Below are 16,553 nucleotides of genomic sequence, written 5' to 3'. Positions count from 1 at the left end.
CAGAGAGGTCTATCCACATAACAGTTCTTCTGACTCCTTGTCACCAATTTTCCAATCATGTTTCTTCCAAGTCTTTGACCATGTAATTAAACCATTGGCCATGGCTCATGAATATATGGATTTGTGGCATTTGGACTACATTCTCATGTAACTTACTTGTGCCTTCAGGGCATGTTTGATCCCAATCTTGTATTATATACCACTTCTTTTTGATAATGGAATGTTGCCTAACATGGCCAAATTTATGGCTTGGTGGGGCAGTTCATGATGGGCAGCTTAGGTTGGTGGCCTGTGGTTAACTATTCTATCTCTGATAAGGCCCAGTGGAAAGCCAAAATTTGTTCTTAAAAGGAAAGTATTCACAGAGGATGTTAGGGTATTTCTCTAAAATCTTAAGGGCCAACAATGTTATTCAGCTCTAGGGGCCTCCCAAAGTCTCCAACCTGCCACTGACACTTCAAGCACCATCAGATTAGTTGGATTATATGGCTCAAGTAACAAAGCAGCTTTCATGGCAGGCTGAATCTGTTGTAGAGCCTTCTCTTGTTCTAGACCCCACTCAAAGCTAGGAACATTTCAGGTTATTTAGTAAGTGGGTCAGAGTAGCACACTCAAATGAGAAATATGTTGCTTTCAATTCTAAAGAGGCCCGTTAGGCATCGTTCCTCTTTTTTGGATGCAGTAAAGGCCAGATACAATAATTTATGCTTTGCCTTAGAAATGATATCTCAATATGCTCCATGTCAATGAACACCTAAAAATTTCACTGAGGTGCAAGTCCCCTGAATTTTCATCAGATTCATTTCCCACTCTCTGATGTGTCTTACCAATATGTCTAGAGTAGTTGCTACTTCTTGCTCACCAGATCCCATCAGCATAATGTCATCAATGTAATAAACTAGTGTGATGTCTTGTGGAAGGGAAAGGTGATCAAGGTCACTGTAGACTAAATTATAACATAGGGCTGGAGAATTAATACGTTCTTGACATAAGACAGTGAAGATGTATTGTTTGACTTGTCAGTGAAAAGCAAACTGCTTCTGGTTGTATTTACTAACACCTATCAAGAAGAAAACATTTGCCATATCAATAACTGCATACCAGGTACCAGAGGATGTGTTAATTGTCCAAGAAACAAAACCACATCTGGAACGGTAGGTGCAATTGGAATCATCAACTGGTTAACTTCACAATAATTCTCTGTCATTTTCCAAGTTCCATCTGTTTTCTGCACAAGCTAAATAGGTAAGTTGAATGAGGAAGTGGAAGTGGTGGGAATCATCACCCCTGCATCTTTGAAGTCCTTGATGGTGGTACTAATTTTGCCATCTCTCCAGGAATGCAGTATTGCTGTTGGTTTACTATTTTCTTAGGTAGAGGCATTTCTAGGGGCTTCCACTTGGCATTTCCTACTATAATAGCACTCAATCCACAATCAAGGAACCAATATGTAGATTCTTCCAGTTGCTGAGTATTTTTATTCCAATTATACATTCTAGAATAGAGAAATAACCATAGCATGGGTTTGAGAACACACTGGACCCACTGTGAGATGAACCCAAGCTAAAACTACATTGATCACCTGACACCCATATGCTCCTGCTCTGACTTGTGGGCCACAGTGATGGTTAGGGTCTCCTTGAATTAGTGCCGGTTCAGAGACACTGTCCAGTAATCTTCCAAATGTTTGATTATTTTTTCCCCAATGCATAATCACCTGGTCAATGGCCATAGGTTCTTTTAAGGAAGGTTGGGAGAAAAATTAACAATAAAAATTTCTGGCAATATAGCAGGGTCCTTCCTTAAAATTACATGCCTCTTTTCATTCAAAGGGTTCTGGGTCTGTTAACTGGCTCAGGTCTGGGAATTGATTAAAAGACAATGAGTCTTTGGGTGATTCAAGTTAGACATTGTTCACTCAAATTAGAACTCTCCTACCTATACAGATCAAGAATTTAGTAGATTGCTCATCTATTTCTTTTCCAGAGATGTGATAATCAACTAAAAAATGCCAAAGTTCTCTACAAATTAGACTATTCTGATTACTGCTTTGACTCTACTGGCTATTACAGCAATCAAACTCACCTTGTCTTTGGTAATTAAGTTTCAGTATTTGGCTCCTACAACCCTGGGATCCAATTATCCTCACTGCATTTAAATATTCCAGTTCAGTTGCAGTTCATGCTATAATTTTTGACCTACAGGAGATTGACCACAGAGTTGTTCAAGGATGCTGGGATTACCCTCACAAATTTATTTCTCACAGTCATGGTGAGTAGATCCTCGAGGGTAGGTGAGCAGATTTTAAATGATAAATCCACTCTAACATTCCAGTCTTCCCAAGCCTCTGAATCCCTATCTTTATAGTATAACAGTACCATTCTGGCATTTCAACTTCACTTAGTATAGGTCACTTTTTGGTCCACTTTCAGCTACCCAACCAATCACACTGTTAGAGTCCTTTCTAACAACTTGAATTAAATCATTGACTCCATAATCTTCGTGTGAGCTCATATCAATCAATTTGGCCTTATTTAACTTTATATTCCTTCCACAAGTACTCACCTCCATTCCCACACATATTCTCTGTATTTATGTCTGTATAAATTGGAAAAATCATGCACCTGTTTTAGTGTGTGGCACACCTTCTAGTGGATTACCCTTTAAGGTTTGCTGGGACTTGAGCCTAGGCATATATCTAGGAGAAAAGAAGAGTTGCAGGGTAGATCCCGAGGAGAGTCAGCAGTGCTTTGCAAGGAAACTACCTTTAGAGAGGCCATTACAAATTTTTGGGGGCAAAGCATAGTTAACCTTCTCAGGCAGGAGCGGAAAAAGTTGACAAAGAAAAAATAGAATTTAGAGGTATGACATCCCCAGCTTCATTGGGATTTACCATAGGTCCCCACTCCAATGTTTAGGATCTTATTCCCTCCCAATCTATGTTTTTTGAAGACAACTTATCTTATCCCCCATTCCTCATCCCATACATTTCTTAACCATACCTTTTTCCTGGGTTTTGATTTGAAAGTATACTATCCCATTCATGATTTTTCCATACACTTTTTTTCTACTAGCAGAAAAAAATCTTGGGTTGTACGGTGGGATGTGAGGCTACAATGTCTATCTCCAATCCCTGTCTCCAAGCACCAACTGTGGAATTTCACTACCAATGGCCAAGTGCTCAGAGGATTGGTGTCCATGAGCAAGCCTTTTCTTTTTCTATGATATACTTCCCTTTTAGTGGCTTGTCTGAAACACACACTTTGGCCGGGGAACAAAAGCCATTTTTCTCAACCAGTAGACTATAGTTAGTACAGTGAAATTGCAGCTTACACCGAAGTTTTAAAGGGGATTAAACATTTAAGGGAAAATTACATATAGCCAAAATTATCCTTGAAAGTCATTTGTGAAAGCTCCATGTGAAAGAACTATATAACGTCTATCAATAAGGCCAGCATTGGAACAGATCCCCATTTCTTCAATTGAGCACCAGATTAAGTAGATGGCTTATGTTTAGGGTCCCTACTGAATGAAAAATATATGTTTAAACGCTAGAACACACTGAAGGTGGTGGCATACTTACACTGTGAGAAGCACACAGAAACTGAGATCACCTATGTGAAGAGCAAATTCAAGTTTCTCAACTCTCATTCACTTCGACTTAGATTTACTGAGTGGAATAATAGATGGATTCACCCCCATTATTCATATTCTTATTTCCTACATGTGTATATGATGTGACCCCACAACCCAGAGGAGGTCACATGCCACCAAAAGGGAGTATTTGGAGACAAGGTCAGAAAATGCCTCTCAAACTGAAATTATCAAGAATTAACAGGAGAGGGCCCGGTGGAGTGGAAGTCACTCTGTGAGGCAGTGGTGACGGCGGCAGGGAGAGGATGTACAAGTTCAGTGCATTGAAAGATGATGACAGTGGGGACCATGATCAGAATGAAGAAAACAGCACAAAGAAGGAAAAAACGGAATGAGACAAGAGTCAGGGCAGCAGTAAGAGGAAGGCTGTTGCCCCTGGACCAGCAGAGCATCTCCTGCAGTACAACTATACTTTCTGATACTCCAGAAGAACCCCCAGCCATCCCACCAGCTCACAGAGCTATGAATAAAATATCAAACGGATCGGCATTTCTGCCTCTGCAGAGCAGTTCTGGAGGTTTTACAACCACATGGTACGTCCTGGGGACCTGACAGGCCACAGTGACTTCCATCTCTTCAAAGAAGGAATTAAACCCATGTGGGAAGATGATGCAAAAAAAAAAAAAAAATGGTGGCAAGTGGATTATTTGGTTCCAGAAAGGCTTGGCATCTCATTGCTGTGAAAATCTTATCCTGGACATGTTGGAAGAAGAGTTCATGGTTGGAGCATCAAAATGCTAGGCAGTCTGGGCCCTCAAAGGGTCCTTTTCCAAACCTCTGTAAGCTGTGGTTGAATATAGCATGACCTTCTCCCTATACAGATGGCACCATCATTGAAGCTGGCATCATCGCAATCTCTTGCTCTGTTGGCATGCTACCTGGAAGATCCTTCTGTCCAGGACAAGAGGAATTGGAAAAGCATTTTATGTTTTTTTTTTAAGATTTATTTATTTATTTATTTATTTATTTATTTATTTATTTGAGAGAGAGAATGCGCAAGCATGAGGAGCAGAGGGAGAAGGAGAGAGAATCTTAAGCAGACTTAGTGCTGAGTGTGAAGCCCAAGGCGGGGCTTGATCTCATGACCCTGAGATCGCAGCAGAAACCAAGAGTCCAATGTTTAACTGACTACACCATCCAGGTGCCCTGCATTTTATGTTTTAAGAACAGGCTGACAAGCCTCAGCTACAACACCTGAGATCACTTAATAAATGGTACTAAACTTAAAAAAAATAGTTAACAGAAGAGGGAGATTAGCAAAAAGTAGACAACCTGGAGAGAGTGTGTGCTTGTAATATTACTTGAGTGTTTCCCACATTTCCATAAGGTATACTACATATCTTCTAAACATGATCAAGGATACCAGGAGCCTTACAAGTTTAATTAGGCTGATTCTGAAGTAGAAACTACTTCAGAATGGGATTAATTGGGGTGGAGGGGGTTGTCTTGGGTTCAACTCTAACAAGAATGAGGTCATTGTTGTGTTGTCATAACAAAAGGAAAGTTTACATAGTATCTTTTTTTAAAGATTTTATTTACTTATTTGGCAGAGAGGTGAGAACAAGCAGGGGGAGTGGCAGAGGGAGAAGCAGGCTCCCCACTGATCAGGGAGCCCAATGTGGGGCTCAAGCCCAGGACCCTGGGATCATGACCCAAGCCCAAGGCAGACATTTAACTGACTGAGCCACCCAGGTGCCCCTACATAGTATCTTTAAAAATTAGGAACCAAACCCAAGAGTTTGTCAGTGTCAGTGTTGATTAGCTCTACGTAGGGAGGAGAGTGCTGTATGTGGCAGATGCAAATTTTGGTTCCTATTGAGGTATATTCTACTATGAAGTGGCTCCTCTGTGGCTTTGAAGAAACTATCTGCAAAGATTAGTCTATGTCTTTTGCTCAGAGTCCCACTGCATCCAACCTCTTCTGATTACAATAATAGCTAACATTTCTTTATAATAATTTCTATGTGACAGGCCTAGTCACATTTTGATTTGACTCAACACACTAAGTAGGCTACTAGTCACTTTATTTCACTACTTTAACTTCTTGTGTTTAGATCTGTCTTCTTCACTCTTAGGGGACTGAAAGCTGAGAGAAGTTTCTAAGGAAACAGAGCCCTTTGGGGCTTGTTCTCGGATGTATACCCTCTGGTTCTGGAATAAAACTGCTTCACCATACCTAGGAATAAACCTAACCAAAGAGGTTAGGTACCTGTACTCTGAAAACTATAAAATACTAATGAATGAAATTGAAGATGACACAAAGAAATGGAAAGACATTCCATACTCATGGTTTGGAAGAACAAATATTGTTAAAATGTCTATATTACCCAAAGCAATCTACACATTTAATGCAATCTCTATCAAAATACCAACAGTGTTTTCCACAGAGCTAGAACAATCCTAAAATTTGTATGGAACTACAAAAGACCCAGAATAGCCAAAGCAATCTTGAAAAGAGAAAAGCAAAGCTGGAGGCATCACAGTTCTGGACTTCAAGTTATATTACAAAGCTGTAGTGATCAAAACAGTATGGTACTGGTATAGAAATAGACACATAGACCAATGGAACAGAATAGAAAACCCAGAAATAAACCCACAACTATATGGTCAATCAATCTTCAACAAAGCAGGAATGAATATCCCATGGGAAAAAGACAGTCTTGTCAACAAATGGTGTCGGGAAAACTGGACAGCAGCATGCAAAAGAATAAAACTGGACCACTTTCTTATACTATACACACAAAAAATTCAAAATGGATTAAAGACCTAAATGTGAGACAGGAAACCATTAAAATCCTAGGAAGAACACAGACAGTAACCTCTTTGACATCTGACATAGTAACTTTTTTCTAGCCATGTCTCCTGAGTCAAGGGAAAGAAAAGCTGAAATAAACTATTGGGACTATATCAATATAAAAATCTTCACAGCAAAGGAAATAGTCCACAAAACTAAAAGGCAATCTATGGAATGGGAGAAGAGATTTGCAAATGATATATCTGATAATGGGTTACTATCCAAAATCTATAAAGAACTTATAAAACTCAACAACCCCAAAATGAATAATCCGATTAAAAATGGGCAGAAATCATGAATAGACATTTTTCCAAAGAAGACATACAGATGGCCAACAGACACATGAAAAGATGTTCAGCATCACTTACCATCAGGTAAATACAATTCAAAACTACAATGAGATAGCACCTCACACTTGTCAGAACGGCTAAAATGAACAACACAAGGAACAACAGGTGTTGGCAAGGCTGTGGAGAAAGTGGAACCCTCATGCACTCTTGGTGGGAATCCAAACTGGTGCAGCCACTCTGGAAAACAGTATGAAGGTTCCTCAAAATGTTAAAAGTAGAACTACCTTATGATCTAGCAATTGCACTACTAGGTATTTACCCAAAGAATACAAAAATATTAATTCAAAGGGATACAGGTACTCTGATGTTTATAGCAGCATTATCTATAATAGCCAAATTATGGAAACAGCCCAAGTGTCCATCAACTGATTAATGACTAAAGAAATTGCAGGAGATACACACACACACACACACACACACACACACACACACACACACACACACTGGAATGTTACTGAGCCAAAAAAAAAAAAGAAAAGAAAAGAATGAAATCTTGGCATTTGCAATGACATGGATGGAGCTAGAGAGTATAATGCTAAGCAAAATAAGTCAGTCAGAGAAAGGCAAATATCATCTGATTTCACTTGTATGTGGAATTTAAGAAAGAAACAAAATAAACTAGCAAAGGGGGAAAAAGAGAGTGTTGAGATCCTGGCAATGAATGTGATTTGTAAATGTTGTTCCAATCCTAGGCTTGAGTTTATTGGCCTAAGGATGAGAGCCTATTTAGCAGCTCTTACCAGAAATTTTACATTGTGTGTGTGTGTGTATGTGTGTGTGTGTGTGAGAGAGAGAGTGAGGGAGATGGAAATGGATTGCTCCCCCCCCCTCCGCCATGGTTGAACCTTAGAAATTAAACAATAATGCCATGGTTCTGTGGGGAAGTTATATTTCCTGTGCTTTCTGTGGAGTTGAAAAAGCTGCTCATCAGAGAGAGAAGCAAAAAGAAACATTATAAAGAGAAGGATAAATGATATTGTCTATTGTCTTAAGTTTTTGAAGACTTTGCAGTTGCCTTTTCTGGTCCATTCCTGAAATCCAATAACATTCTTGACCTTGAATTTTTGTGACACACCGCTAACTGCTTATAATAAGTTTCCCTATTTTGATGGAAGTAGCTTACATTGGTTTCTGTTACTTATAACTGAAAAATCTTGGTATAGAGACTTTTAGTCAGGTTGATCATCATGTCTAAGTCTCCGAACCAATTTTCTTTAATTTGTCTTTTAGCACTGTGTCTGGAACAAAGTTTAAGAACACCCTCTCTCCTCCATGCTTCAGTCTATTCTCTGGGCCCTTTCCTTCCACTGGCTGACATGCTGCAGATAAATTAGTTACTCTTGCCAGTACCCAGGGGGTTGAGCCAGAGCCAAGTCACAAGTCAGCGCCAGCAAAGTAGCTGCAATTTATTTCCAGTCTGTAGCAGTAGATAATTTATATACATATTTAGAGTGGTTTGGGAGGTTTTTTCCAGGAAATAGGAAGGAAGGAGAGTTCCAGAGTGAATATAGACACCAGATTAGTAGAGGAATGAAACACATTTATTGGACAATCTATAGGATCTCAGCCAGGGATCTCAGAAAGGACAGAGCAGAGAACTCTGGGTCAATTCTCCCAAAGTTAAGTTGTTATGTTAGGCAAACAGCTTTATGGGCCATAGGTTTGCTTCTGAGGCAGGGAGGGCAGAAAGATAAAAAGAGCTAAAGAGTAAGCAACCAGATAAGACAGGAAGTCCAAGTCAGGGAAATAGGAGGAAAGAAGGTGAAGGGGCAGGGTGATAGGATAGAAGAAAAATGAGGTAGAAAGCCCTAGAGACAAACTGGAGCATTCTAAAAGCACTAAGTCAGGAACCAGTTGACTCATCTGGAGGTCAGCCAAACCAGACAGGTAGCCCCATGTTGTGTTGATATAACTAGCACAGCCAAGAGCTTTCAGAGCAGTGATTTGGCTTTCCCGATTATTTTGGCAAGACCACACTCCCACCACTATACTTACATCAACATGATTTGGATGAGTGCCTTTGTAATTGCCACTATGGCCCTTCAACCTATATCAAATGATCCTGCATTCTATTGGAGGTCTCCATTTCTCTCCATCCCTGTTTCCAGGCAGAATAATTATAGAGACATTACAACTGTGCTTCTGACTAATGTCTATCATTAATTGGTACACATTGAAGTGTAAATGAAATCCATTTTTATATATGGTCATTTTATCCCAGGGCAAAATGTTCTATTATAATCCATGAGAAATTCAAGAAAGAACAGAGGGTCTACTCAGGCTCAATTGTTTGCAAGAAACCCACTCAAGCTAACTCAGATAAAGTGAAATTTATTCTAAGGCTATGAGTAGAGTAACAGGGTGGAAGGCGTAGTACATAAATCCAAGAATAAACACTAACAGGAATGGAATTCAGCAAGATTAGAGTGCGGGATAGTTTTGGCTTCAAGTTAGCCCTAGAGAATTTCAGTAAGAGTTTAGAGTCTTCATTCTAGTGACTAAGTGACTCTTCTTTCCATCCCACCACCACTTGACTTCTTCTAATTAGTCATTATTACTCATATATCTCCCTGTACGTGGCCTATCATGGCTTCTCCAGTCCCAACTATACCTCATGACCTTTTAGCTATTATAATTCACTGTTTTCTGTTATTGTAGTTTTCTGTTTCATATTTTAGATTTAAGTAATAAAGTATGTGATTAACCCAGCTCATTCTTTCAAGTCAGCCCATACCAGCCAGTTTATGTCCTTCGAAAGGTCTTTCTTTCTCCCTCACCACAAAAATTTAACTGGTGGGGGAGGGAAAACAAGTAGAGTCAATGTGGTAGAAATGTGGTAGAAAATGTGGCTACTTAGCTGTCATTAGGGATCTGGAAGAGCATAAAATAGTGGAATATGATATAAGGTAGAAGGAAGGAATATAGCTGAGGCACGGGTACCTACAACAAAGAAAACTAACATGGGGAGTCAATCTAAGCAGAGACAGCATCTTAGACCCAAACTGTAGAAAGATTGTTATGGGGCTCCTGTACAGGGACATTTATTGCACATCTACTTTGGACCAACCAATTTAAATTTCTTGACTCATTTTTCTGGTCTCATATTATCTTTGAGGAATAATTATTATTAATGAAATTGTACAGATGAAGAAACTGAAGGCCAATGAGTAACTGTCTAAACTTATGAGCAAATAAATGACAGAGAAAGGATATAAGCCTAGAGTGCCCAAGAGCTATTCCACCTGTTCTTGTTAGAGAACAGGAAGCCCCTATAGGTGGGTGTGGATAGTGGATATCTCTTCTTTGCAGAGATAGGACCCTAAGTAGAAAGTCATGCAAATATCCTGGGAAGTTGGGTTAGCCTACTGGAGCCATCTGAACTGACACGTTTCGATATTGGGCAAGTCATGTAAGTCATAACAATAAGTCAGATGTGGAAGGATGAGAGACTTGGGAAAATACATGCTGTCAGAAAGAGGGTATGTGAGGGGAACGAGCAAGATGGCAGAGGAGTAGGAGACTTAAATTTCATCTGGTCCCAGGAATTCAGCTAGATAGGGATCAAACAATTCTGAACACCCACGAACTCAATAGGAGATCGAAGAAAAGAATTGCAGCAACTCTCTGAACAGAAAAGTGACCACTTTCTGGAAGGTAGGACGTGTGGAGAAGTGAATCTGAGGCAATATTTGGGAAGATAGGTCGCGGGGGGAGGGGGCCTCCGTCAGCCACTATTGGCAAGTGATAGAGCCACAGAGCACAAAATTGGAACTTTCAGAAGTTGGCTCTGCTGAGGGATGTCGCTCCTGTGGCTAAGTAGGGGTTGGAACCCTCGCTAGGACAGTGTGGTCTCAGGACCCTCAGGGTCACAGAAAGACCAGGGGGTGCCTGAGTGCGGCAGCGCTCCCAGGTATCAGAGCAGAGAAGCTGGGTGCAGAGAAAGAGCTGAGGAGTGGACTTTCAGCTCGGGGTTGCCATAAACCATGATCCGTGGAAGAGTCGGGCCACTGCTCTTCCAGCAGGGACCCAACAAGTGGCAGATCCAGGGAGACTACCCTTCCTCCCCTGGGATGAGTGGCGCAGGAGCACACCGCAGGACTCTGCTGGGTTTGGAGACTCCAAACAGGGTCATGCGCCAGAGATAGAAACACTCAGGCGCAGGCCGGGTGAGCACGGAGTGCGGCCAGAGACTGGGGAGATGGAAGTGATTGACTGCTTTTCTCTGGGGGCGGACTGAGGAGTGGGGCCCCGAGTTCTCAGCTCCTCCAGGGCGGAGATTGGGAGGCTGCCATTTTCACTCTCATCCTCCAAAGCTGTATGGAGAGTTTGTACGGAACAAAAGCTTCCAAGAGCAAACCCGAGGAGATTACTTAGCCTGGCCCCCGGCAAGGGAGAGGCAATTCCGCCTCCCGCAAAGACATTTGGGAACCATGGCAACAGGCCCCTCCCCCAGAAGATAAGCAAGAGCAGCCAGCCAACACCAAGTTTACTGATCAATGAAAACGGCAGAACTCCAGCACTAGGGGAATACTCCACGTAGAATTCATGGCGTTTTCCCTCATGATTCTTTAGTCTTTCAAAGTTAATTTTTTTAATTTTCTTTTTTTTTTGAAGTTTTCTTTTTCCCTTTTCAACCAACATCTTATCAATCCTTTTTAAAAAAATCTTTTTTTATTTTTCATTTTTAGAGTCATATTCTATCCCTTCATAGTAGTTACCTATTTTTGGTATATATACATATAAGTTGTTCTCTCTTTAAAAAAATTTGGGATACAGTTTCTTCTAACAGATGAAAATATACCCTAAATCTCTAGTGTATGGCTTTGTTCTAGTCTCCTGCCTGATCACATTCTCTACCCCCCTTTTTTTTAAATCCTCTTCTTTATTTTTTCAACCAACTTCTTATCTTATCAATTCCTTTTATAAAATCTTTTATAATTTTCATCTTTACAGTCGTATTCTATCCCTTCATCGTATTTACCCTTATTTTTGTACATATATAAGTTTTTCTTTCTTTAAAATTTTGGGAGTCACTTTCTTCTAACAGACCAAAATACGCCCAAAATCTAGTGTGTGGCACTGATCTATGCACCAGCCTGATCATATTTGATTATATTCTGTTTTTTTTGTTTGTTTGTTTTATCTTTTTCTTTTTTTTTCTTTTTTCTTTCTTTCCTTTCTTTCCCCCCAGTTTCAGGTCTCTTCTGATTTGTTTAGTATATATTTTTCTGGGATCGTTGTTACCCTGTTAGCATTTTGTTCTCTTATTCATCTATTGTCCTCTGGACAAAATGACAAGACAGAAAAAAAATCACCTCAAAAAAAAAAAAGTACAAGAGGCAGTACCGACTGCCAGGGACCTAATCAATACGGACATTAGTAAGATGTTGGAACTAGAGTAGAATGATGATTTTAAAGATACTAGCTGGGCCTGAAAAAAGCATGGAAGTTATTAGAGAAACCCTTTCTGAAGAAATAAAAGAACTAAAATCTAACCAAGTCGAAATCAAAAATGCTATTCATGAGATGCAAACAAAAATGGAGGCTCTAATGGCTAGGATAAATGAAGCATAAGAGAGAAGTAGTGATATAGAAGACCAAATGATGGAAAATAAAGAAGCTGAGAAAAAGACAGATAAACATCTACTGGACCACGAGGGCAGAATTCGAGAGATAAGCGATACCATAAGATGAAACAACATTAGAATAATTGGGATCCCAGAAGAAGAAGAAAGAGAGAGAGGGGCAGAAGGTATATTGGAGCAAATTATAGCAGAGAACTTCCCTAATTTGGGGAAGGAAACAGGCATCAAAATCCAGGAGGCACAGAGAACCCCTCTCAAAATCAATAAAAATAGGTCAACACCCCGACATCTAATAGTAAAACTTACGAGTCTCAGAGACAAAGAGAAAATCCTGAAAGCAGCTCGGGAGAAGAGATCTGTAACCTATAATGGTGGAAACATTAGTCTGGCAACAGACCTATCCACAGAGACCTGGCAGGCCAGAAAGGACTGGCATGATATAGTCAGAGCACTAAATGAGAAAAATATGCAGCCAAGAATACTCTATCTAGCTAGGCTGTCATTGAAAGTAGAAGGAGAGATAAAAAGGTTCCAGGACAAACAAAAACTAAAGGAATTTGCAAACACAAAACCAGCCCTACAAGAAATATTGAAAAGGGTCCTCTAAGTAAAGAGAGAGCCAAAAGTAACATAGACCAGAAAGGAACAGAGACAATATACAGTAACAGTCACCTTACAGGCAATACAATGGCACTAAATTCATATCTTGCAATAGTTACCCTGAATGTAAATGGGCTAAATGCCCCAATCAAAAGACACAGGGTATCAGATTGGATAAGAAAACAAGACCCATCGATATGCTGTCTGCAAGAGACTCATTTTAGACCCAAAGTCACCCCCAGATTGAAAGTGAGGGGGTGGAAAACCATTTACCATGCTAATGGACACCAAAAGAAAGCTGGGATGGCAATCTTTATATCAGACAAATTAGATTTTAAACCAAAGACTATAATGAGAAATGAGGAAGGACACTATAGCCTACTTAAAGGGTCTATCCAACAAGAAGATCTACCAATTGTAAATATCTATGCCCCTAACACGGGAGCAGCCAATTATATAAGGCAATTAATAACAAAAGCAAAGAAATACATTGACAACAATACAATAATAGTGGGGGACTTTAACACCTCCCTCACTGAAATGGACAGATCATCTAAGCAAAAGATCAACAAGGAAATAAAGACTTTAAATGACACACGGGACCAAATGGACTTCACAGATATATTCAGAACATTCCATCCCAAAGCAACAGAATACTCGTTCTTCTCTAGTGCCCATGGAACATTCTCCAGAATAGATCACATCCTAGGTCAGAAATCAGGTCTCAACCGGTACCAAAAGATTGGGATCATTCCCTGCATATTTTCAGACCACAATGCTTTGAAACTATAACTCAACCACAAGAGGAAAGTCAGAAAGAACTCAAATACATGGAGGCTAAAGAGCATCCTACGAAAGAATGCATGGGTCAACCAGGAAACAAATGAAAATGAAAACACAACTGTTCAAAATCTTTGGGATGCAGCAAAGGCAGTCCTGAGAAGAAAGTATATAGCAATACATGCCTTTCTCAAGAAACAAGAAAGGTCTCAAATACACAACCTAACCCTACACCTAAAGGAGCTAGAGAAAAAACGGCAAATAAAGCCTAAACCCAGCAGGAGAAGAGAATTAATAAAGATCAGAGCAGAAATCAATGAAAAAGAAACCAAAAGAACAGTAGAACAGATCAATGAAACTAGGAGCTTGTTCTCTGAAACAATTAACAAGATTGATAACCCCCTGGCCAGACTTATCAAAGAGAAAAGAGAAATGACCCAAATAAATAAAATCATGAATGAAAGAGGAGAGATCACAACCAACACCAAAGAAATACAAACAATTATAAGAACATATTATGAGCAACTATATGCCAGCAAATTAGGTAATCTGGAAGAAATGGATGCATTCCTAGAGACATATAAACTACCAAAACTGAACCAGGAAGAAATACAAAACCTGAACAGACCTATAACCACTAAGGAAATTGAAGTAGTCATCAAAAAAGAGCCCAGGGCCAGATGGCTTCCCAGGGAATTCTACCAAATATTTAAAGAAGAATTAATACCTACTCTTCTGAAACTGTTCCAAAAAATAGAAAAGGAAGGAAAATTTCCAAACTCGTTTTATGAGGCCAGCATTACCTTGATCCCAAATCCAGACAAAGATCCCATCAAAAAGGAGAATTACTGACCAATATCCCTGATGAACATGGATGAAAAAATTCTCACCAAAATACTAGCCAAGAGGATCCAACAGTACATTAAAAGGATTATTCACCACGACCAAGTGGGATTGATTCTGGGGCTGCAAGGTTGGTTCATTGTCCGCAAATCAATCAATGTGATACAATACATTAATAAAAGAAAGAAAAAGAACCATATGATCCTCTCTATAGATGCAGAAAAAGCATTTGACAAAGTACAGCATCCTTTCTTGATCAAAACTCTTCAGAGTATAGGGATAGAGAGTATGTACCTCAATATCATAAAAGCCATCTATGAAAAACCCACAGCGAATATCATTCTCAATGGGGAAAAACTGAGACCTTTCCCCCCTAAGGTCAGGAACACGGCAGGGATGTCCACTATCACCACTGCTCTTCAACATAGTATTAGAATCCTAGCCACAGCAATCAGACAACAAAAAGAAATAAAAGTCACCCGAATCAGTAAAGAAGAAGTCAAACTCTTACTCTTTGCAGATGATATGATACTCTATGTGGAAAACCCAAAAGACTCCACCCCAAAACTGCTAGAACTCGTACAAGAATTCAGTAAAATGGCAGGATATAAAATCAATGCACAGAAATCAGTGGCATTCCTATACACCAACAACAAGACAGAAAACAGAGAAATTAAGGAGTCGATCCCACTTACAATTGCACCCAAAAACCACAAGATAGCTAGGAATAAATCTAACCAAAGAGACAAAGAGTCTGTACTCAGAAAACTATAAAATACTCATGAAAGAAATTGAGGAAGACACAAAGAAATGGAAAAACGTCCCATGTTCATGGATTGTAAGAACAAATATTGTGAAGATGTCAATGCTACCTAGAGCAATCTACACATTGAATGCAATTCCTATCAAAATACCATCTACTTTTTTCAAAGAAATGGAACAAATAATCCTAAAATTTGCATGGAACAAGAAAAGACCCCGAATAGCCAGAGGAATGTTGATAAAGCAAAGCACAGCTGGTGGCATCACAATTCCGGAATTCCAGCTCTATTACAAAGCTGTCATCATCAAGACAGTATGGTACTGGCACAAAAACAGACACATAGATCAATGGAACAGAATCGAGAGCCCAGAAATGGACCCTCAACTCTATGGTCAACTAATCTTTGACAAAGCAGGAAAGAATGTCCAATGGAAAAAAGACAGTCTCTTCAACAAATGGTGTTGGGAAAATTGGACAGCCACATGCAGAAGAATGAAATTGGACCATTTCCTTACACCACACTCAAAAATAGACTCCAAATGGTTGAAATACCTAAGTGTGAGACAGGAGTCCATCAAAATCCTATAGGAGAACACAGGCAGGAACCTCTTCGACATCAGCCGCAGTAACTTCTTCCTAGAAACATCGCCAAAGGCAAGGGAAGCAAGGGCAAAAATGAACTATTGGGACTTCATCAAGATAAAAAGCTTTTGCACAGCAAGAGAAACACTCAATAAAACCAAAAGACAACCGACAGAATGGGAGAAGATATTTGCAAATGACATATCAGATAAAGGGCTAGTATCCAAAATCTATAAAGAACTTATCACACTCAACACCCAGAGAACAAAGAATCCAATCAAGAAATGGGCAGAAAGCATAACAGACATTTTTCCAAAGAAGACATCCAAATGGCCAACAGACACATGAAAAAGTGCTCAATATTGCTCCGCATCAGGGAAATCCAAATTAAAACCTCAGTGAGATACCACTTCACACCAGTCAGAATGGCTAAAATTAACAAGTCAGGAAATGACAGATGTTGGTGGGGTTGCGGAGAAAGGGGAACCCTCCTACACTATTGGTGGGAATGCAAGCTGGTGCAGCCTGTCTGGAAGACAGTATGGAGGTTCCTCAAAAATTTGAAAATAGAGCTACCATACAACCCAGCAATTGCACTACTG

The 16,553-nt window shown here is 39.8% G+C and overlaps 1 pseudogene; it reads left to right on the top strand.

Moving 5' to 3' along the window:
- The first annotated feature begins 3,878 nt into the window (after positions 1–3,878).
- LOC114207433 (eukaryotic translation initiation factor 4E type 2 pseudogene) lies at positions 3,879–4,395 on the top strand (annotated as a pseudogene).
- The last annotated feature ends 12,158 nt before the right edge of the window (positions 4,396–16,553 follow it).

The sequence above is a fragment of the Eumetopias jubatus genome, unplaced genomic scaffold (genome assembly GCF_037043125.1).
Source record: "Eumetopias jubatus isolate StellerSeaLion01/CBP00866 unplaced genomic scaffold, mEumJub1_p1.0 scaffold_11, whole genome shotgun sequence".
In the NCBI taxonomy this organism is placed as follows: Eukaryota; Metazoa; Chordata; class Mammalia; order Carnivora; family Otariidae; genus Eumetopias; species Eumetopias jubatus.
Note: the sequence above shows the minus strand (reverse complement) of the source record. Positions and strands in the feature narration are given on the sequence as shown.